The sequence below is a fragment of the Euwallacea similis genome, chromosome 7, assembly GCF_039881205.1.
Source record: "Euwallacea similis isolate ESF13 chromosome 7, ESF131.1, whole genome shotgun sequence".
In the NCBI taxonomy this organism is placed as follows: domain Eukaryota; kingdom Metazoa; phylum Arthropoda; class Insecta; order Coleoptera; family Curculionidae; genus Euwallacea; species Euwallacea similis.
This window is the reverse complement of record NC_089615.1, coordinates 3,426,318-3,453,909: the sequence shown is the minus strand read 5'-3', so window position 1 is coordinate 3,453,909 and position 27,592 is coordinate 3,426,318. Positions and strand designations below refer to the sequence as shown.

Here is a 27,592-nt window from a genome sequence, read left to right as displayed (position 1 = left end):
CCATCCTAACGGTTGGTTTATGGATGTAAAATATTACTAAGTTTGCACATTAATGCATAGGTGGAATTGGGTATTATCAACACACTGTGCATGATTCTGTACACCTCCACACTAACCTCTCTTCTCTCTTAATTTATTGTACTTTAACCTGCCATGATTGTTGTGACTGTATGTGATAATTATTTCTCTTTCTTTCTAGGAGTTTGAATATCATTAGGCGCGTTAAGGTGAGTCTCTTCCACTTTCTCGTTTAATACCTATTCTCGAATTATTTCCAGCTTTGCATGCTTACAGCATTGTTTATTTTTTTCCTTTTCAAACAGCATGCAATAGACTTGCCGAGTTGCGACAGCATCGCTGCTATCCAGCTTATATCAAAGTTTCGATTTGCCACTACTGACTCGTAAGAACGGAACGAGACGGGAAAGCTTACTAACTGTCAGCTACAAATTTGGGTCCGACGCCCTATGAAGGGCTGGAGCGCTGTGTATCGGTGTATTCTTGGTTGCATAAGATTGATTACTGTAATAAATTATATCAGCGAGGCAAGGACGCAGAATGCGAGATTGCTATTTGTTGAGCTCTCTATTTATTTTATGATGAAGTTGTAAAGGTGAAAGGAAGTTGAAAACTTGTAGAGAGGGGGCCAAATACCCACATAAAATCCATAACATTACCAAGGATTTTTTAAATGAAAACTATCCAAAACCTCAAATTTAGTTTTTGGTTGTGCAGTTTCTGACATGAGGCAGAATTATACAGGGTCATCCAGAATAGTAGATACCATGTTACGACATCTTTAAATCTTCGAAGAGATTCTAATCATGTTTTCTATGACACCTTAGTCCTAGATAACAATTATTGAGAAATTCGATTTAGCTTCCTTGCTTGGACATTTCGGTTACGCCTTGTATATCCATTTCCAAAATGGATACACAGGGCGTAACATATCATCATAGAGATATTTCAGGGAGCGATAGTATTCTGCAAAATAATTAAAAAGTGCTAATAGACCCATGGTTAAAAACGCATAATTTTTGATATACAGGGTGGTAGAAGTTTTACATTTTTTAAAGAACATTCTCAATATTTTTTATAATATTGTTTTCATTTAGATTTATTTTTATTTTAAGAAATTTGTCGAATTGTTACAAATTGCTTCACATTACTGATAACTGAGCTGGATGAATATTTTTTCCTTACTTCTTCTATATCCTTAATTTGCATCAGTAGATATTTTTGCTGATTTTACGAAAACGGTAAAAGATACCAAAATACAGTACCAGACCAAAAAGCTAGAGAATTGAACAAGGAATTTAAATTTGATATCAAAGTTCATAAAAGGTGTGTCAAAAAAAGATATAAAGGATAAAATAGTACATGACCAAAGAAAATATAATACCCTGTACATGTCTACTGACGATTTTGACATTCTGTTGTAGCGGGTTTTAAAGAAAATAGGTGTTCAAAATTTAAAAAATTTAATTCAAGGTGTATATGAGAAAAAATGTGAAACTTTACCTACCTGTATATCTAAAATGCATTTTTAACTATGAATCTATTAGCATTTTTGAATTATTTTGCAGAGTACTGTCGCCCCCTGAAATATATTCATGATAATATCTTATATCCTGTATATTATTAATTGCACAGAAATCGATGGTACAATGAATTACACATAAGATGAAATAACCAGTTTCCTTACGATGAGTACTCAGCTAAAAGTTTCTTCTAAAAATTGCTAGGGCTTAATTCTGGATTAATTAAATTTGATTTTGTTTGTCACCCCGACTGGAACGGAAAGTCAACATAAATTAATTAAGCCAACAACCAAAATGAGGGCCCGTAATGTTATCTCCTTGAAATCAGAACTCGAGTCTTCAGTTTGTTTAAACGATTTTCTTTTCAGATAGACACGACCTTTATCCAGTTTATCTTTTTCGACATCGGGGTTCTTATTGTTAATCGCATGGATAATTTAATTAAGAAGTTTGTTTATTTAGAATATGTGTATTGTAAGGATAATATGCTGTACAAAATTGCATTCAAGCGATATGGTCAATATGAGAGAAGTGGTTACGTTGCCACATGAGGAACTGGTACAAATATTGAATGTCGAAAATTGTGCTTTCTGCGTTTAATGTATTGTCTAGTGTTTCTCGCTTAAATAAGCATATTTTTATCGATTATAGAATTATTATTAAACTAATAGTAATCCTCTAATGTCAATAATTTCCAAGCATTTTATGCTGTCATCGATATTAACAGTAAGCTGAAACCATGTCGAGCTGCTGTTTTAAATGGGTTGTTGAACGATTTGACTGCTGACGACTTGAGTTATCATTATATTTATTAAGCAATTGTTAAGCGTCTAGGATGACCTGGTTCTATACAAATATACGAGAGTGATGATGAAACTTTTAGGGACATTGATTGGCTAAAAAATTTTATTGGCCAATTTTATTGAATATAAATCTCATTCTCACTCTCACATATTCCTATAGAATTAGGGCTATGAGTTCAGTGTGCTCAGAGTTCACAATGTCAGTGCTTCATTTTTCTACAACCACCACGTAATGTAATTTAGTAGATCCGCCTCTCTCGCTTAGTCCATTTCATCCCAAAGGTAATAATAAAGCAACAAATGAGAATTTTTGCTTTATTTTTTAAATGCACCACTGGAAATTAAATGAAACTCAGACAGTTCGCAATAACAACGCAATTCCTCAACAGCCCATAAAACCGCAAGACATTCACCCTTGATGGTGAGGATAATTTTGCTCAGCCTTATTAAAGCTTTTAGAAAAATGACAGATTTTACGCATGTTCTGGATCATCTTAATTTTCAGTCAAAAGCGCGTTGAGGACACACGAATATGTGAAATCACGTGTGCATAAAAAATAATTAAAATTTCGACCAGTCCAAAATAAGGGCAGATATTAACGCATCTTTTATTCGAATTTTTGCGCTTTTCGTAGCAACTTAGTCAATGGAGCGATAACAGCAGAAAAAATCTTTGGTATGGGAGCTTTACCGTCTACAATAATTTATGAGGCCAAATTAGTCATAGCATCTACTTTACAAGCATCCACGGCGATTTCAAATTTGGTAACAGGCACCTCAGGAAGTACGCAATATGTTTCCAATCTTAAAAAATATTCTAAAAAATCATTAAATGAGGCAAATTTTTCTTAGCTTAACTGACCATGCGTCTTTTATTGTTTCCGAGATCTCCAAAGTGTTATCCGAATTTATAACTTTCTATATAATACTTCAGAGTCCATATTTTTAGGAAAGTCTATTATTTATTATTATATATATATATGTATATATTATATTATATTATATTATATTATATATTATATATATATATATATATAATTCTAATAAATTAAAAATAAAGGATATGTCTAATAATTCATTATTAAAAACAAAGAGCAACATGCAAACTTCAAGTTTTAAAACTTAATAATTATGGCTCCCAGACCTCCTACATCTGCCGACTTTATTGCGAAAAAAACTCACAAAGAAAAGTTTCCATTTTCAGCAATAAGATTAAATTTTCATTAAGCCCTCAATATAATGAACTTTATGCCTGATTTGATGGGCGAGGCCTGCATGGAATCAGACTCTCTAAAATGATATTTAATATCATCGCTCTCACAACGTGGATGTTTCTGTTCTTTCTATGGCAACGAAAAGTCTTAATTAAAGCAAACTTTTTTAAGGGTTCCAATTTAATCCGTCCTGATGATGATTTTTATTCAACTTGTCCTAGTTTTCTGTAGCTCAAAAGCATGTAATATGCTATAAAATATTATATCTAATCTGGGGTGAGGCTCCATATATAGGGAGTTTTACTATATGATTGCAAGCCCTAGTCCATTAGCGTTAAAACATAAAGTCATGTATTCAGTCCGCTTAGACGTAAGTGCTCGTATACCTTCCGTTCTTTAGGGTATTAGTTTGAAATGCACTATGGGGGGAAGACATATTTTCCATAGCCGTTCCCGCTATAAAGGTAAATTATTAATAGCGTAAGGGATTATATTGAGGTTTATTATTTTAAATTTCGGACCAAGGAAGGCTAAAGAAACAGACAGATGGGGGACAAGAGTTATGAAAATTTTCGTTTATATGTAGAGAAACTGAGGGCCATACGAGGGCTAATTTTTCAAGTTCCAGTGAACTAGCGAAAACAAACGAGTTCAGCAAAACACGTTTTATTATGCATAAAAGTTGCCTATGTATTCAAACTACTTTTCGATATAGTCACCAAGAACATTAAAGCATTTGTTGTAACGGGGAACAAGTTTTTCTATATTCTTTTCATACCAAGTTGCTGCCTGTGCACTAAGCCAATCTTACACATACTATTTCAATTCCTCGCTTGTGTTAAACCGTTGTTTTACCAACCACACTTTTATGTTAGCGAATAAGTGAAAATCACTTGGTGCCAAGTCAAAACTGTACGGTGGATGGGTCAAACATTTTCCATTTGTATTTCTTAAGCTGTTCCTTAGCCTGTTCTGCTGCATAGGAGCGTGCATTGTCTTGAAGTAGGATTTGTCTTGATGGCAACATCTAGAGCAACCAAAGTAAATATTTCGTCTAATAAATTCGAGACAAAGAGTTTTACGTTATACAGCGTGCACTTAAATATAATTCTCGTTAAGTGAATTCTCGAAATGAGGTGAATAGGACCGGGATGAAGAGCGTAAAGGTTGCGAGGTGTCACTTAATTTAGTGTAAACTAAAGACATTTCCAGATATTTCAATTTTGGAAGTCGACGGCCGCATTAGGCAGAGGTTTGCTATCACTGTTGGAAGACTGCAATAAAAATCACATCAATTTCCATTTAAATGTGTTTAAGGGGTCATTTAGCAGAAATCACAACAGTTGCACCAGTTGTTTTTGCTTCTGTCGAACGTTAGAATTTCAGTAAGTGGCAAGACGGTCATCTATAAATTCTATAAAATCTACTATAAAATATCTATAAATTTATAACTAAATTTAAGAGGAAAAACAGTTCTTATTATCGTCTTTTAATGGCTGATTAGACATATTCAAAAGCGTATAAATTTTAAATTGAGCTTATAAGCTTAAATATCTCTGCGAAGTATTGTATATTTTGTAAGTTTGTGTTTTTTGTGGATCTACGTCTAGCAATCATTTAATATAGTAAGTTTTTTATGTTATTTTTTAACTATGCCAAACTCACCCCTTAATTACTAAACACCGATATGATGAAACTGTGTACCCCGAAAACGAAAATTCATTATTTCTTTCCATAAACTCGGACATCCCATTATTCCGATATACGCGGTAGAAAAGAAAAGAGCCGGCAGTGGAATGAATACAATTGAATACAATTCAATGAAACTTTCTCGCAGATTAGAGTTTGAACTCGTGATTTGACCAAGCTCTATTCGGTCGTCTATCAAAGGGCTTCATAAATAAACAAACATGCACCGGGTAGTCAGTTAATTAAAAGTTTTGAACAAGTGCTGACCAAGCTCTCCACAAAATAGGACCTGTCCACAATGATAATTAGCGTAATGGCTTTTAACCAATGATTGCTTTGAAATTTTAGGCACCGATGTACTTTAAAGACGAATACTTGTAGTTTCCATTAGCCTGTATATTTTTCAGCTAGTCAGTCCAAACACCTTAAAACCCGATTATCCGCAAGGGTGGCCTCTTTAATAATTAATAGTGTAAGTGAAGTTCTTGAGGTCCACTCCAGATTACTATTGGGGCCGAAGAGGCCCAAGGATATTCCCCGAGGAAGGCAAAGAAGCATGGTGGAGGGTCCGGTAGTAAAGTATGAATTAAACAAAACGTTAGTTTTTTATGTTTGTGGGCTAATGCAATCACAATCATCATAACATAAGTGAAGTCGCTTCTATTGTGCGAGTTAATTATACGATTTTATGCAATATAGTTTATGATTAAATAAAAATATTTGCTTTTAGCACTTTACCCGAAGAAATTATTTTAGTCTGACACATAAAAGTTTAATTGATATATTTTTTGTTGCAATAGGTCATTAATTTAAAATATCCATTATCTGACCCTTAAATTGTGGCATATGGCCGATAATCGAATTGCGAGGGATTTTTTAGGACCACATCAAAATCCGCCTAGTATAAAAATAATGGGCCTGACGGCCATCGTTCCATTTTCTGGTGATGGTAAAAAATACCACAACACAACGGAGGGTAATAAAAATAACACATACGTGTTACCCATAAAATGTGAATCTCTACTAAAGCTGAACTGAGGTAATCTTTTTACGTTTTTTTGCTGTATTTAGCTATAAAAATGGACTTCATTTGGATTATAAGTGTGCTAGAGATGTTTTATAAACTTATTTTCCTTCAGGAATTATCTGCGTCGTCATTTTGAAGTCCGGTGTTCTTGAATGGAACGCGATTTGCATTTTTGTGGGAAAAAAGCACACTTTTCGAATCTAGTGATTTCAATTATACTTTTTTTAAGTATTTGCTCAATACATATATGCTGATAAATAAAATTCCAATACTCCCAATTATCCATGTGTGCTATACACATACTGAAGATCATTCATTCAGGATCTTTGGAATCACTTTTTATCCTGAAAGGATCAAACCTGCCATACAGCTAATTGTCAACTTAAAATTATTCTCACCAAAAAACATTGAATAAGTAAATGACTTTTGTCCGCCATAGTGAATTTTATTTTATTTTTACGTAAACTTTTATGCTTTTTCCTCCCTGAAATATTAAAGCAGTTTTATATTAGCCAGACGTGCTTAGACCGCATTTGTTGTCCTTTTTTGCTGGGCTTGTATGGTTTTGGTCTGAGGGTGCTGAATGTTTGGGAAAATTAGATAAGAGAAGTGCATTTCCTAATGCACTTCTATTTCTATTAACATCGCAGAAAATTAAACATCTCAGTAAACATTAAATCATTAAACTGAAATATCAAAAGAAGGTAACGGGAAAACTTAAACATTGTTTTCTTTCGTTTAATTTTTTAGCGTTTTTTCCTTTTTTTTGTTCTTTTTATTTTTTGCATCAAGTTATACATCATTAGAAAGGTGATTTATTTTAGTCAACGACGCAAAGTTCGAATATGGCGCTAGTAATATAAAGGTCAAAGATAAAAAAATATTGCATAGAAAAGAAATAGAACCATGAAATACTCCTTTTTTTTTAATTCGACAATTAGACGGCAGCACATGCTTAAGAACAAGAAAAACTTCTCAATCAATGTGAATGAACATGGAGCAATATTGTCAAAATAATTGCCATATATTGCAATACATTGCTCCATTAATTGCCACAGGAATTCAGGAGATGTGTGTTGAGTAATTAATTGCTCCAAAAGTTGCCGGAACACAGTTAGTCGGAAACGATTTAGTTTGGCTCGCCCTCGCCAATTCGGGCTGCCAGATTTTTTTAATTGGAAAGCGGATGTAGTTTCGAAAAATGAGACAGTAGGGAACAGGATTATACATATAGACTAAAAAAATCTCCAAATTTAAGACAGAGACCAGGTACTTTAATCTGTCATCCATCAGGTACCAAAAAGTCCACCTTAAAAATTTGTGTTTTGCTAACAACTATCAGTACACGCTAATCTTTGAACCGATCATATATGTATAACATCTCATTATCGCATAATCTATGTGAGAGAAAGACCAAACGAAAGAGACCTTTGAATAAATACGGGACATTTCGCTGTCCCTAATTATTGCTCGCTAACATTGGAACATGAAAAGCACAAAAAGGGACTGTCTCGCTTTTTTAGAGGTCGTTGCTAAGCTTATGCTAGGTGCTTGTTAGTAGTAGCTCTATTCCGACACAAATGCCAACTGATTTGCAAACTGTTGGGGAGTAGGTGTAATGCAGAATTACCCGCGTTACATCGTACCAAAACAAAAAAAAATATTCAAAAGCGGGAAATCTGAGGAGCAGGAGGCATCATATCAAAACCAGGAGAGTGCTGGCTAATGTCAGGAGGTCTGGCAGCCCTATTCGGAGTCCCTATATAGGATCGCAGAAACATTTTCAATGTTGCATCTGAGTTCTAAATTGTCAGTTCTAACAAAATGCATTGGTAACATAAAAATTAATCTCTTTTCGAAATTCCAAGCATATCTCGTAGGACTGGTAACTCTGCCTTTCATTGAGGCTGTCTGCAAAAAAGAGAGTATGATCTATTATGATTATGTATCCAGTTGTTTTCATTTTCAAAAAGTTTGACTTGAGGATAGTTTCCATGGGAATGTTGAAATGGAGCCAAGGTATTGGGTAAAATCTTGGTTTCTATATTGGCTGATGACAAATATAATACTAAAATTTCGAAATGAAATGTTACTTAATATGAACCAGAAGTTTCCACAAAAGAAAGCCCATTGTCGTAATTAACTCGAAAACACACTAAACCAACATTTCCTGCAAAACTCCCTAATAATTAAAGGCCTTGCGGTTTAATAATGCACCTTTAACCCCACAGCAACTGTACTACTGAGTTATTACTCATGCCCAGCATTATTACGTTACTGAATTATTGAGACAATTCCTCGAAAATCTCTTCTATAGTTCGAGGGGCACCGCATTTCAAACCCGCAAAGGCTCCATATGCAAACAAGCAAATTGAAAATTTCATGCGATATGGATGTGGCTCGGTGAGACCTTAGGAATGAAATTTACGCATAATTCACCGGGCTACGAGTGCTGATTTATATTGAACGATTTAAGTTTATGAAAAGTTTACACTTCGAAAGATTTAATGGCTTAGACAGTCTGAGTCCTGATAATAAATAAAAAATGATGGCAATAAAACGAAGCTGAAACAGCTCGCATTTAATCAAGCCAAATAATAAAAACAGAAGGCCGCAAAACAAAAGGGGGCACAATAAAGACGTCTGCAAAGGGAAGTCTTGGGCTTACCGGCTTGACGAGAAAAAGCTTTTCCGTCCGAATGGACTTTAGTCCTTGTTCGACCTATTTTCCGAATAAAGACAATTTCACAATTGAACTCCTTGAAAATCCATGGAGCTGTAATTCGTATAAATACGAAAATTCTTGTTGGATTAATGCTAGAAAACAAATATTAACTATACTAAGTAATCAACAAAACCAAAACAAATTTGTTGACTTCAATCGAACTATTCCGAGTCCCTCTTAAAATATAAGTCTCCATTCCTACTCAAGAAAACGAGAACGTTTAAGAGTCCCTTGTGATCAGACAACTGCAATTTAATAACCGTTTGAAAAACTTAAACTAATAAAAACCGAACTGAAGTGTGCCCATACTCCTCGTGGTCCAAAGGTAAACAATTAGCAAAGCCTCCCAGATGGGATGTTAAGAGTGGATACGGTATTTACCTTCGTAACTCGAACGGCATAAGCATATAACGAGAAATTCCCTCGATTATCATATACCTGGAAGATCTGGAACAATAGTCGTTCGGAGACCTGCTTTTGAATGTGTGCACAGCACCAAGTCTATTCCCTGCACCTTATGTCAGTTTACCCTAAGCAAATTAAGGTCCTCTTGTAATTATGCATGGCACTGTCCTGGGATTTCGGAAGAAATTCCGTAAAAAAAATGAAGCGGGAGACAACCGGTAAAATTTAATTTTGTCGAGAGAAATAATATTAATTCACGAGCATCGCAGTCACAAGTGAATTCATTTCGGAAGGCGATAATATTAACATAGAATTTCATCGTCGAGTTCATCCTTTTTTCTTGACGATGGATTAACACTTTTTTTACATCCGCAGCTGCAACTTAAGGATGTAAATTAAATGAGAATGTAATATGCTATATGTATACAGGACTGGGCGACAGTCTGGAGTAAAATTAATATCTTTTCAACAAGCAACTCAAAAAAAAAACTTAAACAGATGAATTGGTTTTGTACGTATTTTTTGACATTGAAATGAAATATTTTCCTTTAACCCCGTAACTGCAACTTTACTCAACTTTGTTTTTTAATGAAAGCATATGTCATGTGTGGGCTCATTGAAAAGCTCGTGAAAAATGGAATCTTACTATGCCAGTTTTTTTTTCCTTTTAGTTCTGAAGTTATTAGGAAATAAAGAAAAACTCTTTAAAAAAATTATGAATGCCTTCTTAGTCCTACCTACAGGTGATTGAACGTAGCAGATGCTGAAAATGTTCTCCGCCCTCTACTTGGCATGCTTTCAGGCGATGGTAAAACCCGATAAAACCTAATATCGATATGCTGTCTTTAATTCTGAATGAATTTTTTTATTTTACACCGATAAAATAAGTAAATGGTATTCAGCATATTGAGATGTACATCAAAAGGCGAAAAAAATTGCTGCACTTTTTGTGCCTCGATAAACAATACATTTTTTAATTTCGTTTTAAAATTGTACTATTTTAATCGAAACGTACAGTTTATTAATTTGCGTACTCTTAAGGTGTTCTTTCTGAATTCACTGAACAAAAATCGTATTGTCAGGGCAGTGCATCGAAGCTATGATATTGCTGGGATGTGGGGATAGAATGCAAAGTAGCGTGTGCGCGTTATGTAATGCAAAATATCCGGAAAAACAAATTTTCCAAGCTACTGTTAGAAAAATATTCTAACAATTTGAGAAAGATGGTACAGTGAAAGACTTGTTCAGAAGTAGTCGGCCACGTGTTTAGACGACGATCAAAAGTTGGACAGTGCCTTACCTCTACTACAGGAAGAACCACAAGTCTCAACGGTTTCATTGGTTCAAAACTATGCTGCATCTAAACGTACGAGTGGGAAGTTTTTGAAAACAGAAAAATACAACCCATATAAGGTACATCTTGTCTAAGAGCTTTTAGACGATGATTGTAACAGGCGGTTGCAATTTTGTGAGAAAATGATGAAACAGTATGACGAAAATAATTGGTTTTCACTGAACATACTCTTTTCGGATGAAGCTACCTTTTATTTAAATGACTAACAGGCACAATTATCGTTTCTGGAGTCAGGTAAATTAATACTGGACATGTGAAGCTCTTATGCAACGCTATCAGAAAGTAAATGTATGAACAGGTATCATTAACAACCGAATTCTAGGGACATTCGTTTTTAAGAAAGTCTTACAGTTGAATGCTACTTAAACTTTTTAAGTTTTGAATTGATGCCTGCTCTCGGTATTATGTTTCTCAACGAAGTAGATCCAAATACACCCACTGAAACAATTGGGTTTCAACAAAACGGAGCTCCCCCACATTTTGGTGTTAATCTCAGAGGATATTTTGATGAAATATTTGCAGATCGCTGGATTGGACGACGTGGCACAATTGAATGGCCCTCAGATCCTCAGACTTAACGCCATTAGATTACTTTCTATGGGGATATCTGAAAAATAAGGTCCAGCGAAATAGGCCGGCTAATACTGAAGACCTAAACACCAAAATTAGAGTAGAGTCAAATAACATATTGGCTGAGGCCATTCGGAATTCCGTCGACGGATTTTACCATTGCCTGGGAGCCTACCAAGTAGAGGACAGAAGACATTTTCAGCATTTGCTACGTTAAATAACCTGTAAATAGGACTAAGGTATTCATATATTTTTGTTTTAAAAAAGTTCTTTTTTAATTCCTAATTATCACATAACTAAAAAGAACAAAAAGAGTACGGTAAAATTCCATTTTTCACGAGCTTTTCAACGAGCCCACACACGACATATGTTTCTATTTAAAAAAATGTTGAGTAGGGTTTCAGTTAAGGGGTTGAAGGACAATATTTCATTTTATTGCAAAAAATACGTACCATTCAAACCAATTCATGTGTTTAAACTTTTTTTAACTTACTCGTTGAAAATATGTTAATTTTATTCCGGACCTTCCTACAGCCCTGTATATTAAGATATAAGCCTCATAGAGTAACTCGTTGTCGTACAATATCAATTACAAAACCGGAAACGAAGATGTGAATTTTCAAATAAATGCTGATTAATTATTTAAAATATTCATTTATACTATAACAAGTGAAAAAATTAGCTTTTAACGCATGAGTTCAAATTGTTACTCACCACCCACAGGCGAAAGCAGCATTCCCAGTGTGTTAAGAAACTTTTTCGTGAATTACGTATACTATTATTATTATTGTTATTAACAGACTTAGTTAGGGAAATCAACATAATATTACACATCCAATATTATAAAAAAATCTCCGTTTTAACTAGTCCAACTGAATATATTTTCCTAATTTGAAAAGTGTACCATGAACGGGAATTTTACGCTATTTCTAACTACTACAATGGTAGGTACCTAATCTATCCAGCACATTAGATTCACAGTAATGACTCATTGTTCATAATTTAAACTGTCAGATGCTTTGAATTAATGAGTTTTTAATTAAGATAAACCCACGGTCAATTTAGTTAAGTGCGTTAGTAGAAACTATCTTTTAAATTGTTTTTATTGATTCTTCTTTTGCTTAATCTAAAAGTCACTTTCGATAGGCACGGCTTATGATGTTTTTTTCATGGTCCAAAAAAGAAAATTAGAAATTTAACAGCCTCCTTCATCCTTTCGGCGAAACTAAAATCCTTTGCCTGTGCTCTAGACGAATTAGATCTCATGCAAATCTAATTGTGCATCCACAAAGTAGCGTCCGTTCTGGGCTTCCTCTGGTTTCCACAAGCCACAGTTTGCTTTTTAAACGTCAACTAAGTCAACAAATAAACCAACTTAAGGTTTTACCGGAAAGTTAGCTTTACATTTAGTGCAGGATTTTGATGTTCCAACATTTAATTTCTCCTAGATTAAGCCGGACACGCTATTAATGTTTAAAGTCTTTTAGCTGGATGAATCGTTTTATAGCTAGAGAAAAACATTAATAACTAGTCAGGAGAAATTGCGTTATTTATGTTATTGTGTGATTCCTCCTGACTTCATGAATATTTCAGAGGCATCGAAGAATTTAGTCATCTCTGAAAAACCGTAAATAGGAGGTTTAATTCATTATATTCTTGTTAGGGTCTAATACACGATACTGCAGACGGAAATTTGCCTATCAATTTCCTGTGAAGCTATCGACAGGGCTCCGTAGACTTCGACTTTCTATACTCTCCAGTTCTCTATATTTCGCTCTATTCGACCCAGAAGACCGATTAGTCTACGTCGACGGCGAGGCTTCGGCCTAGGAAACGAAATATGGCCGTTCCGGATCGCAAAGAGCTTTCGTGAATTATGCACCGCATCGCTAACGTAACCCTTTCCGGATTAAAAATACATAATAATGTACAGGTGAAATAAAAATAGTGCATCCAAGCAGCTTCGGAAACTTTTAATCAGACTACACCTTCAGACTTTCATACCTGCTTTTAATGCATGTCATAAAAGTTTTAGCTATGAATATATTTACCAAATCTGGTGGAGAAAAGTTCCGCTCGTCGATCATACGTCGAAATTTATTCACTAGAAATGTCAGTTGGCCTAATACATTTTACCCTGACCAGTCGTTTGGTATGCAGGATTCGTGTGCGGATGCCTTTATGTACACCATATTCATAAATTCAGCCCGCATGAATACGAAAGTGAAGGAGCCTAATGCCCTCCTCCAATGGTAATTTATTCATGGTACTAATATCAGTAAGTCCACTTTAGGTGAGAATTAATATATTTATTTATAGCGCCTGCCACGTATGAGCGATAAGACCTTTTTTCTAAACTTAATATAAGTGAATGAAATGAAAATTTAGTTGAGACATAAAATTAATTTTGCTCTGAAGGGACTCCATTTTTATGAGCCAATATGTGTAAATTTATGCATCACACAAATATCTCTCCCGTAGAGATTCGAGCTAAAAGCTGCCATCAAGGAGGACGCTGGATTAATGCATTGGACTCGAATTTGAATTACAGAGGCTGGAAGTTAAATAAGTGAGCAGCTTTTTAGGAACGTGAGAGGTCTAGATAAGTGCCGGGAAGTGGGAAAGTTTTACAGAATACGACGTTAATTCAGGCTTTTTTGACTTTCGGGTCCACACGTTGCTTCTAAACTTATTAATAATACAAAGAATGGTAACAAGCTGTGAATCTGAGGCTGAAAAGGAAGTTCAAGAACCAGCCCAAATAATTACTAATATTTGAGGATAATAATATTTTTGTTAGGTGGGTGTTGTGAGTAAATGGGCAAGTGAGCATCAAAACCATAGAGATCAAATACATTTTTGATATTTTGTAATTTAGACAATTGTTTTAGTTGATCATTTTTTCCACCACTGTTAAAATATGGCAAACACCAATAAACTAAAAAAAAAAAAAAAAGGTAAGTGCCTCAAGCAACGCATTATTTGCATCGGTGCCATTTTTGTATTTCCCAAAGGACATTGGTACCATTTTGTGTTGCGCGAAGTAAAATTAACTGCGCTGAGCGATTGGCGCTTTTTCTTTCACTTTCCGAGATATAGACTGCTTGATTTGTGCAATTTTGAAAGGTCTTGGAAATGAAGTTTAGGTGACGATGACCAACTTTATTTTTGACCAACCCAACCATTAACTACTGAACGCGCTAAATCGACATTTTTGGACAAACCATTCAAAACAGATAGTCCTCTAAATACCAAGTACAAAATTGCCTTCCGTGAGTCTATTGTGTAATACGGCCCAATGATAGATCGACATTTGACCGGAACTGCAACGTATTCCAAAGGGAAGTTCAGGCCTGTTGACTGAATAATGCCTCTGTTATATGGGAAAAATGCCCGGGGACCGTGATGAATAACTTATGTTGAACTCATGTCAATTTGCACGTGATTTTTGTTTCCATTATTGCTATTTCAGTACGGACAGGGCACGTACATTTTAACTACTCCTATTGACCTTTTCCCGAAATTACCTTTCGCGGGCGGAATTTTGTCGTCATTTTGCAATTTTACAGTTTAGCCGTTCGCGATGAATGCCCCATTGTGCAGCTGGGTAATTGAAATTTTAAAAATTAAGAATCGCTTCAATATGTTAACCCGCAGTTATAATGATATGTAGTGTAGACGATTAATTTCTATTGAGTTAAAATTTGCACTGCAAGACAACAGCGTTAAGTAAGTAAAATCATTATATTGCTTTTGTTTGTAGTTCTAGGGATGAAGTAGCGCCTTTTCTAGACTGCAAGGGTACATTATTGTACAAGTTTCACAAGACAACATATTAGCGCACGAATTCAAGTTAGCGGTCGAGGAGGGAAGAGATCAATTGGCAAGGGACCAGTGCGCTAATGGCTTTGTGAAACGTTTACCTTACATTCTTTTTTTCTATTAAGGTGGAAGAACTATAACAAAAGACATTTCTGGAAACCTTTTTCACAAATTGTTCGATTCATTTGCATACATCTGTCCTAGCCAACACACTGAGAAAAAATAAATTACTACCAGTGCTGCCAAATTGGAAAGTTTCTGTTGGAATTTTTGACTAAGCCAAGCTACACAGTTTCTAACTCTGCTAAACATTCAAATTAAGCTATTTTAACCTTCCCAAAATAGAAATTTTCGATAGTCATTTGGGCGTAATTTTCAGGAATTTTCATTTATTTTAACTGACCAATTTTGGAAATGAGTTTTGGTGTTGTGAGAGAAGTTTAAGTGCAATTTTCAGTGATTTGCAGTTCCGGCAATGCTGGGAGCTAAGTTTAGGGTTTTTGAGTAATTCTAATTAAGCAATTTTGATAACATTTCTCTACATTTTTAATAACTGGAAATGGGAAATTTGAGTGCAATTTTTCGAAAATAATGGTTATTTTGAGTATTTATTGAAAGCGACTGAAAATGAAAAAAAATTAAATATCTATTTTTCTAAATACTCTAGGCCGCACGAATCCATTTCTGTTCTTCATGGGTAAACTGTACTAAGTCTAATTTTTATCGAATGTGAGTTTTCCGTACTCTGTCATTTAATGTTAAATGTTATTGGACTGAGTACAGAAAACTCACATTCGATAGAAATTGGACTTGAAGTCAATAATATGTGCATTTTTGTTGTAGTTGAACTGTATTTATTAATACTGTTGCAAATTACTTGAAAACAGTTTTTTGATACGACAATAAGGCAAGCGACTACGTATTTTTTAAGTTGAACGAGTTATGATAAAAAGGGGAAAAAAAAAGATGACTATAGGTTACAATCACTTGCAGAATCATCTAAATAGAGTGTGGTGTAGCCCTAAATTGGAACTAAATTTTAAAAAATTGACGCTATAAAGAAAAATGTAAAAACTAAACTGTAAAAACCCTATACGTTTTTGTTATATTTTGGACCCAGAACATTTTGTTAAGTTACTGCACAGCAATTACGGAAAATTCGCAGAACATCAATACATACAGTAGATCCCAATGTCCAAACGCTCACAGAAAAACTGATTTGCGTGCGGTAAAACTGAACCTATCACACTTGTATGTGTACTTTTCCCGGATTTTAAATAACTATGGTTCCTGATGAACCAAAATATATTAAACTGAAAAAACTGCACAAAAACAAATATCGATTTCAGTGTTCACTCATTAAATTGAACAAATAGATCCATTGTTTACACATCATTACTTGCTATTCGGTCCATCGTAACATACCGTTTAATTTCGCCGATACACATCATCATAAAATCATAACTCAAATGAACTATACAGATAATAAACTTGTTAACATCCATGTTTAGTTAAATCCTTGCAATTATAAATTCCACGGCGGATTAAAAAACTTTAATATGCTCGAATTTCGAAATTACTATAATTATTCGGAGGTATATTCAATAGCCGCAATTTGGGTCTGGTTATTATTTTTGAATAAACAAAAACATGCTTCATAATGAACGAAAATGTTTATTAACGAGAATGTATATGCTTCTGATTAATAATTCTAGTTGTTTCATTTTGAAATATAGTTTAAATGGGAGGGGGGATCAACAGGGTTTTCATATAAAGTCAGCTCATAATACATTGACATCGAATCTATTCATAAAATTTCCTTGTATTATTAGCTGCCAAAAAATTGTCAAACAATATCATACTTCATATGGCAGGGAGTTTCCTCAACTCACTTTCCACTACCACATTTATGTATTTATGACACCAATCTTTTTTGAGAGAAGGACTGGGAAAAATAAAATCCAAATGTTCAGAAATGGACAACCACCCCAGCAAGCCTCTAACCAAAAGAAAATAGAAGATTGGACAAATTATTTAATAAGTAGGTGCTGTAGGGTTTGATGGGACGAAGCAGCTTATGGTCGAGCCAGCAAATAAAGGAAGTCAAATAAAATCTCATTACGTACGTGCTACATGCGATTTAATATTAATTTGCGAATAATCCAACATTTAAACCAAAATTTAAATGCCTCCAAAATGCGACCTGTTAAAAAAATTTATGACCATCCGTTAATATTCGGTAATTGTCACTTCCCCAGTAAACACGTGCGACTTGCTTCATTCTATTATTTACTGTTTTATTGTACTAGGACTGTAATGAGTCAGTTGACCGCGAAACAGTATTGTGAAGAACCTTTTATTATCAAGCCAAATGCATGGTGAACGGACTCTTTTTTAAGCTTTTTTTTCATAAATTTGTAGAGGAAACTGTATATTTACTTTCAATGATTAGTACTGCTAATCACGCCATGTCAACCATGCCCATGTGTCCTCATTTTCAAATTAACAGTCAGTAAATTACCTTAGGCATTAGTTCTTCAGCTACCCCTAAAGTTTCAGGCACTTAAAATGTGAAGAACTAATGATTGTTTATCTGGATACTTCAGAGTATCTTTTGTAAGGTACTTGTGCTAGCGCAATGTGAACCCATCGTTATTTTCTTTCATTTCCAGTAGCTGTCCAATTTGTCAGATAAAAAAATGGATAGCATCCACCACGGTCGTTATTCACAAAAAGCTTATTTTATCTCATTAACACTTGGCCTCAAACAGAGGCTGCCTTCGTTTTCTTGAAGTTTATTACAATGTGGCTGTTTTCGTTCTTATTGAAAAATAGGGAATGCTCAAATCTTTAATGTAAACAGTGGTGCACTTACCTTGTATTTCATAATTTCACAATTTTTATGGGCTCCTTCATAACTTGAAATTTAGCGGCAGGATAAGAAAAAAATCAATATCCTTGTACATTAATTAACCAAAATTTTATCGAAACTCCACATAATAGTATCATGTTTACAATAACGACGTCGTTGAAGGTGAGCTGGCAAGTCGAGATACCGAACCACTGCGGCACTGCGCTGAGAAGAGCGTGGCTGCGCCTGCTTTTTGTTTTTTAATATTAATTTCTTTCCTTTTGTTTCAGGTACAGTGTCTCAGATAGATTAGCCGACAGTCCTTTTAATCCTCCAATATGAGGTAATTATAATTAAGCTCCTTTATATTATACTCTGCGGTTATTAAATATTAACGAGACAAGTAAGGGAAGCAAACGGGCTATTGCCCATGGGCAATTGCAATGGACTTCGCTTTAATGGTTAAATAATTAGTTGAGTGAGATAGGTACATATTGGGGTTTCTTGTATTTTTTTAAGGAAACTTGTTAGAGGGGGACACGTGATTTCTCTAATTAGCGCGTAACATAGACTCAAGCAAGTACAATTTTTCTTCATCCAGCTGTAAGTTACCTACGTTTACGAGAATTTTACGCAGACACACCTCTAAAGTACTAAAATTTATCGCTTATTAGATGTGAAATTATATTTTATGTTACATAGAACATCGCCGCCTGGAACATTGCCCATGCATATGCAAACTGTGGCATCTCTATAGGTATTTCATCATCGCAATTATGGTTATGTTTGTTCTTGTGAAACATCGGAGAGGCACTAATGGTGATACCATTTTTGTTCCAACATTGTCGCATTTACCTTAGCGATTTGCACCAAAATTTATCGGGTGAAGATCAAGGCACAAAGTGCAATTTTTGCAATGGATGATGACGACAGCGTTTTGTCCCAAAATTAAGTGCGGCTAGATTTTAAATTAAGGCCTCGACACAGTGTTTTCGAGAATGTTGTTTAAACTGGGACCCTTTGTCGTCATATTTAACATTATGCCCGCATACCGCTAAAAGGGAGCAGAAAGACGAAAATCAATAGCGCAGAATTCGCTGATAAATTATTAAATAACCCGCATTGTTTACTGGTCGCCTCTGAAAAGGGCGAACACTCGTGTTTGTTCACTTGCTTTTCTACGGGCATAATAAAATCGCCCGTTTCAATTTACGCTCACTCCGGACCATTGTAATAAAATGCTCGACTGCGACTAATTAAATAGTAAAAACTGTATCCTCGACTTTTTCTGCGCAAAACTTTATTGTTTTTGCCTTTGTTTTTTGACGTTCTTACCTCTGTTATGACTCCATTTATTTCATTTCTTTTATCAAAATTAATTTTCTATCCGCAATAGAACGCCTCAAAATGCAGCAGAATTAAAGATTTTTTGGATATAAAAGATAGACGTAGTAGAAGTTAGTAGATCTGCCATTTAAAGTCTCTTTTGTAATTTTGACAAATAAAGCGACAATTTTCCTGATCAAAATCGCTGACTAAACAAATGTAATTTCGTAACTAGCTGTACGACGAAAGTAGCTACCTAAATTGGACCAGTAACAGCAATGGTTCCTGTAGGTCTACAGACAAGCCACGCGGCGCTTTTACGCGCCACGCGCCAAAGGGACTGACGCTGCTTAATCGTCTTTCTATTCTTACAAAGTTCATCTCGGTTTCTGTCTTAGACATAGTTTTAATTCCCGACTAGAGAAATTTTCATGTATCAAAATGTTTGTGATATACATTCGTTACAATGAAATATTTCATTTTTTACTACACTTCTCTTGCTAATTTACACTCGTGCATTGAACCGATTATTACACCCGTGCAAATTACCGCGTAATTCCAGAGTACTTGGTTCGGTGGCGCCTCAGCCAAAAATCGTCAAAGGTTTCATTGCTAAATTACCAGGGATTCGTTGGTGTGATTTGACACTGGTCACTATACTTACTTATTGTAATGCCTTGTTTCCACGAGCTTAGTAGTAATCGTTAGTACTCGTCACTTGCACTAATACCATCACGTGTAAACAAACCGAATTGGTACTAAGTGTTAGTAAAATTAAGAGTGCGAGTGCACAGAAATCTGTCTTATTTATTAATCACTTGTAAGTACCACCCTCATTCCCACCACTTTCTTTCAACACGCGGCGACATTTTCAACTTGAGGCGGTAAAAAGGTGCAAGTAACCGCACAAATGATCGAAATCTTGTATGTTACGGTATCTATTCGCAATAATCTTGAATATTACAGTGTCTATTCGTGTTTGCCAGTATTGTATGAGCAGGACAACGGTTGAATTTGGAAAAAGAGCTATGGAAAGAAAAACATTTAAAAGTATTTTCCAACTGATTCAAAAATGAGAACCTTTATGATAATGTGTTTTAGTTTTTTGATTTTGTTCCTTTAAGCTACAGACTAAGAACTTCTTTTTGCGGATTTTTGAAATACTTGAAATTTTTAGAGCTGCGTGTTCACAGGATTAAAAGTAGAGTAAACGCAACTACTACATACATATATACTTAATTGTCAAGTAAGTGTGTAGTAGGCATCTTTGCACAGGATAATATGTGAGGTAAGATGGGATGAAATGCAAATTACTACAGGAAAATATAGATGTTCCCATGACGATAGAGATGGGTACATAACGTGTCGATGTCATGCACGTAATAAATATTTCTTCATAGAAACGCCTTTGTGGCAATTATGGCAAACGTCCCATCTATGGAAAAAGATACAGTAGGTAAATATTTTTACAAGTCTTTAGATATCATTTGGAAAATTTTAACTTCGTTTTCGTTAAAATTCAATATCCCGAAAAAAAATGATTTTGTGCGTAATCACAGTTGGGCCCCTATGGGCATCATTACTAGTACTCTACCTATAGTTCTGTGAGCACACAGCTCTAAAAATTTCAAAAATTCGCAGAAAACAAATTCTTAGCGTGTAACTTGGGAGGATAAAATCACAAATCAAACCGTTATCGTGTTCGTACAATATTGGCAAACTTGAAAAGACACTGTAATGATTAAGATTATTGTGGATAGATACCGTAAAATCCAGGATTTCTACAATTTGTACAGCTATGTATACCTTTTTACCGCCTCAAGTTAAAAATGCTACTGCGAGTTGAGAGAAAGTCGTAGAGGGGCTATGCAGAAGTGACTAGTAAATAGAAGAGGTTTCTATTCATTCGCACCCCCAATTTTACTAATGCTTAGTGCTAATTCAGTCTGTTTATACGTGATGGTATTAGTGCAAGTGGCGAGTCCTAATGATTAGTACTAAGCTCGTGTAAACAGGGCTTTATTCTAATCATTTCCTTCCTGCATTGTAGCCACAGGGAAAGGCCCACTGGATTATTCAGCGAACTGCTGAAAATTGCACATCAAAATTGCATCATTTTCCTCATGTTCACCCCCCCCTGCTGTGCCTTATTCCGATCCATTCCCTCGAGGTTCAGAGTCGCCATCAAATCGTATCTGCGCGCCGTTCTCGGCAAACCCAAACAGTCAATAATAAGAAAAAAATTAATTGAGCATGAAAATTCGTGACTTGTTAGCGCCCCATATCCACGATCCCATGGTACTACCGTCGTCGCCGGTATCAGATTCCGTAAATCGCTGAATGGCTGAGTCATCAAAATAAACCTCAACCAACATGCAACCTGCACCGGCGTTCTTCGGCTTCGCATGGTCGGGTGGTACCCATTCGATAATCGGTGGTACCGCCGCGGCAACCGCCGTCCCCCCCGTACCACAGCCGTATAAACACACACATTCAACAGGTAAATGGTTGAATTCCCGAGTGTCTGTTTTTTTCGAGCTCGTCCTTTTTCGACGGATTTCGAGAGGTCTCGAATAGCAGGGCCATCCGCGACTTAGCCCGTATGGCGCGACGCGTCGGTGTGTGTTTGCCTCTAAACATCATGACTGAATTTTCGTAGTTCAGTTTAGGCTTCATCATCAGTATTTCAGACGGATTAATCGTAGCCGTTTCGATTTGTTTTTGTTTATAAGCACGCGTTGTTACCGCACGGTTCGGATTTTCTTCGTTTCCGTTCACCTTTGTTTTACCGATTGTCGTACTTGCGTCATCCTTTAGCGTTTCACAAGTGTTAATCTATGCAAAGAAGAATCCCATCCAATTACGGCTTTATAGACGGTTATAGGTGTTATAGTGTGTGAGAGTGGTCGCTGTTTCCGTTTTGGCGCCCTTTATACTGTGGATTTACCTCTAGATTGGAATACGCACGACGGATTTCCGGCTGACTGACTTGACTGAATTGGTGAGCAGTTACATGCACAAGCCGTGGTAATTTGAAATATTTTTTGTTCTGGAACCGCGGATATTTTCCAGTACTGTTTGGTACCCATTGTCTCACATAAAACGCTTATAAAATTGTATCACGTACCAACCTAAATGGAAGAAACTCATGATTTAATTGACTCTTATATGGCATTTCCATACAGACTACCCAATGTTTATATTTAGCAACACATTTGGGCCAATATTAATGTCCCTTAATTGATCGTTGTCATAGACGCATGGTCATCCGGGATTTGAATTAATGTTCAATTCGTTCGCTTTAAAATCGGTGATGTGCTTACGTACGCAGCGTCCAAAGAATTTAAGGCGAATAAGTGAGAAAAGTTACCCTTAGCGAGTCGTTAAAATTTGTGTTAGTTTCAGTCACTCGACAAAGCACAAAGGCTGAAGGGTTGTGCCATCGAACCTTCTTATTTGAAAATATGCGGGCGTCGCCTTAACTAAACACTAACTAGACGTAGGATATAGCAAAAAATTCACGGGACTCCACTAAAATTGGTACCGTTTTTGAACGGAAGGCCGCCATGTATTAGTGCCCTTGTGACGTCACTCCGTCGTCAGAGCTGTTATGAGTTGGAATAAGTCTGCATACGTTGAAGACATAAGAGGTCATGGTGAAAACAAAACCATAAATGACATTGACAGTTACATCTAAATCTGGCAACGATCTAGAGCCTTTCTAGATCAGGGAACTTTTTAGAGGTATGTACGTGAATATTATAAAATTATGAGCGGACTAGATATAAGGTGTTATACGAAAATAATATTAATAACATGACTTGTTGATTTTTTTATTATTTATGAAGATATACAGGGTTAACCATGTAAGCCGTTAGTTAGAGAATTTTTGACTTCCCGCTATCGTAGCTCAGTCAACATTGGTTTCAGGCTGGAATCGACCATTTTGAATCCAAGTAAAATATTTTAAAAAAGGTGACATCTCTAGGTATGCCGGAAGTAGCTACCAACTTCTTTATTTTAAATGGAATAATTTTTTATCATATCCGACTTTCTCGTTTTTTATTTAATTTTAAGGCTAGTTTATGTAATGTGTCTTATGTCTAAAATTCACCGTTTCCAAATTATATCAGAAAATTTGAAAATTTTGATTGCTGCAAAATCCCACGGAAATCGGCATGCGCTAACCGCTGCTAATTTGGAATCGGTGTTCTGGCGTAAAAAGAGGCCTTAATAGGCTGCATTTTGACGTATTTAATTTATTTTTTGTCAAATTGACTGAATATTTCAATGAGCCTTAATTTATTGAGCTTTGACAGCAGCTCAGTAAATCCCCGAATTTCCGTAATGTAATAACAGTACAATTTATATTTGGATAAAACATGAATACACTGCTTTAAAATTTTCTATACGCTTTTACGTGGCATTAATGTTTAATATAGTGAATATTTGTGATTTTTTGTCCTTACCGCCACGAGCGGCATGGACAATCTTCAAGAATCAGATTTGGCCCGTGGGCCGTAGTTTGGTGCTTCCTGTTTTAGTTAATTACTTCTTCATTCTTCAAGTCTACGGTATAATATAGGCAGCGAGATAGATAGGCAATTTTCTCGGCACATCTAATAGATACCATTTCATGTGGATTCTCATAGTGTGGTGAAAGCACCTGACACGGATGAAGATAAGATTGTGAATAATTTATGAAGTAGGTAAACAAAGGAACACCGAAGATTGGTGTAACGTAATTTGTTGCTATTGAGGACTCAAGTAAGATGACCGTGACTCCGTTGCGCCGAGGGAGCGCTCTCTTCTCGTGATTTCAAGAATCGTTCCCAAAGAAGCAACTTCGAGAATAATTCATTTATTCAACGTGTTAGCACTTCTGGATTGCATATCAAGTTTCTGAGGTGTTAACGCGCTGAACAATGAATGAGAAGAGATTTACCTAGTTTGTTTCAAGAAGAAAACTGAACAAGAAATTCAAATTTCATGAAGTGGTCGCTTAGTGTTGGATCACAAAAAAGGGTGGGGGCTTAAAAGGGGCTTGTCCTTTTAAGTATAGTCCCTTGTGGATTGTCGATAAAATTTGGAAAGCATAATTATACACACCTTTAAGCTATGCATACGCTGAAAATTGAACATAAATATCTCGAAAACTAAGAATTTTCGAGATCAAAATGTGAATCACTCTGAATGTGGACAATAGTACTCATATAGGAGCAGACGAGGGTACAGGGCGTTCTAGCAAGATCTGAGCACCCTGAACGTTTGTGTCGTCTCGTGTTTGTTTCAAAAACTGAAAATTTCGTGTTTGTGTACATTCCTCGGTGTATTCAAATACTCGGACTTAGAACATAAATCAAGTTTTTAAATGGTTTATTTTTTTGGCTCAAAATTAGCGCAATATTTCACACACACTAGTAAACGTTCAGTAATAATCTTGAATAATGTATTATGAAATTGGAGTACAAATTTTAATCCTTCGATCATAGCGGAAAAGTCTGTGCAGAAAGATCCGGTTGATGCCAGAATTGAGAGAACTTCATATAGCAAATCATTAGGCACGTAGCTGGGTGTGATAATTGAGAAGTAATTGTTTTAAAATCGACACATTTCCCATGATTGTTAAAGAAGTAGACTCGGAAGTGGCACGAAGTGGGTGTGGGTGTATTAGACCAGATACTAAAGCCACTGCTTTAAATAGTAAAAACCAGATATTTGATCTGGTTGCTTTAGGAATTACAAATAGAAGTGGAAAAGAATTTAAGGAATTAAAGAAATGCGTTAAATACGTTTATTTATTAAGTTTTGAGCAAATGATATATTAAACAACAAAATCCGCGTCATTGGGATCCTCCCACTTATCAGGCGTCATAAAGGACCTGCTCATCCTGAGAACCTAATGGAGCATTTGAATTTTTTCCTTTTTGTCTCTTTCCTTTTTGAAGAGAGAGTGAGGAAAAGAGAGTCTCTCTTCGACAAGTTAATTATTCTTCATTTGATTGTAGAACCAATAAGATATGGTTAGGAAAAACGACCCACAACCTATAAATTATTCTTTATCCCAGAATACCTACATCTTCGAGCCCCCCTGATTAACTGGTCGGATGAGATTTATTATAAATAGGAATAGATACATTAAGATTTTAATCTTTTTGTTCCTCCGGAGATTTCCTTATACTTACATATGAGCTAATAAAGGTTTAAAAATTCTTGTGCATCCGCCTTTTAATTCAATTGCTAAATGAAACTATTTCATGTGTTACATTAGCTTTCTAGCCAAGCCCTTTGTAATAACTAAAATAGCTCAATTACATATTATAAGATTAATTCTACCCTTGCCCCAGGTTATTTTGGTAAAGCCATGTAATTAAAATGGGATCAGACAACGACAACAACAAAGACACAGACCACATTATCAAAGCCAAAGGCCAGAGGTATATGGCAACCTCAGAGGGATTTACCTAAATAATACCTACACTATTTTGGATCCGGTACTCGAAACGCTTTTGGGAGAGCCAGCAAAATATTTGGTCTGCTTGGACGACATGGTTTTAGGGATTGAAAAAAAAACACGTTTTAATAATTCAAAGAGGACGTGATGAAAAAAACAATAATGGTATTTAAAGAAAATGGCCTCGTTATTATGGAAAAGCGAAATTACAGCGCATTTAAAATTGATTAAACATTATTGCGTTTGCCCATGTAAACGCTCTGCCGGGTTTTCATTACGTCGTTTTAAATAATTTAGTGGTGGAACGTATTACAAAAAAAAACTTTTATTAGCTTTAAACTGGTGCATGTCATATTTCTGCCATAGACCTAAATATGGACTTATTGAGATTTGAAAGCTGAAAGCTTTCCAACTTTCATTTGGTCGGGTTAAAAACCTTCTAGAACTAATTTAAAAGGACAGGACAGTACAGCCTAAATGAGGTCAACATTTAAATTACTATTACTGCAAGATGAGTTCAATGGAATGGCTTTTACATGTCGGGGTCGTAAAGCATTTACTATAAACTGGAAGCACGTATCTTCCCATCAAGCCATCACACGTTTAATAGCTTATGCTGCATATAGCATAAATCGGATATTATGGTTAATCTGATGCATTTTAGGGTTAGGGAAACGTTTCCTGATTTATGCCGTTATTATATTAATGGTTAAACGTAGTAGATATAGACAGGTATTAAAACTATCGATCGAAAATTCGTGATGGTAATTTTAATGAATTTGTCATTTAAGTGATCTACATGATCCAAAAATTTAATATGATCGATGAAACATTGGTGTAAAATGTCAGATTAATCCAATGTGTCTCTCCTAATGTTTGTTAACTTGTTTTCTCAGCACCTACAGTACCCCATTTAACTTGTTAATGGATCTCTCATGGGACGGTTTTCGGCCCAATGGCTTTCTCATGGGACAGTTACCGCAATCTATCCTCTTCTTTGATCCGAATCTGTATTTCCTCAACTTACCGTAGTACTGTTCTTCTGGCATAACTTGATTTATAATTACGCTGATCCTGATCCACACAAAGCAGATTCCAGAACTAACACGTTTCAAATCTCGACTGCAATGGAATTGGGTTCCTTCGGTAGTGACAAAATTGAAGGCGAATTCCATTTGGCCATAGAAAGAACAGATATCAGTCTTAAGTCTATGAGCGTTGGAGCCTCTTCCAGCCAGAATTTTGAAGATAAAGCGATATCTTCTCGTTCATGTCTTAAATCTTAAATACGATGAAAGTTCCTCATCCTCAGACCCGTGCCACCTTCATCCAGCATCCCGTTACCGCTGGAAATTTTTGAGTTGATTAAAGTTTCTCGTTTGCTCAGAAATCTCAGATCAGTTATCGGGAGCAGCTCTGTCATGTATCGTCAGACCTAGATTTTCATTTAATTTGAATTACGGAAAACATCTTTGTTGTTTAGATATCTTTGCAGCTTTTCTGTGAATTTTCAAATCATTTAGATTTTCAGAAGTTTCAAGATGTTCCAACACAGGCTTGAAGTCCTTTCTGCCAGATTTGGTTCACTTCGTGAAAATCTGTGTATACGAAGATATTCTCAGAAGTATTTGACCTAACACTTAAAGAAAAAGAAGTTAAAAAATATTACATTATTTTTCAACATAATTTCCTTTGAAATTGACACTTTTCTCAGCGATGTTCTATGGCTTCTACTTGTATACCCTGTTTATAGTGAGAAGCTTTGAATGTTTCAAAATAGGCATCAACCTCGGACTTCACGTCTTCATTAT

General features: G+C 35.5%; 1 protein-coding gene across 3 annotated transcripts in view; it reads left to right on the top strand.

The window, feature by feature from the left end:
* The first annotated feature begins 202 nt into the window (after positions 1–202).
* heph (polypyrimidine tract-binding protein 1 heph) overlaps positions 203–27,592 on the top strand; it is a 212,843-nt gene continuing 185,453 nt past the window's right edge. The window contains exon 1 of one of the 3 annotated variants that reach the window (XM_066391845.1): positions 203–227. The gene's annotated coding sequence lies outside the window, so the exon portion shown is untranslated. Of the gene's footprint in view, positions 228–21,847; positions 22,329–27,592 lie in introns of those variants that run through there. The other 2 variants (XM_066391844.1, XM_066391846.1) reach the window with 2 other exon arrangements.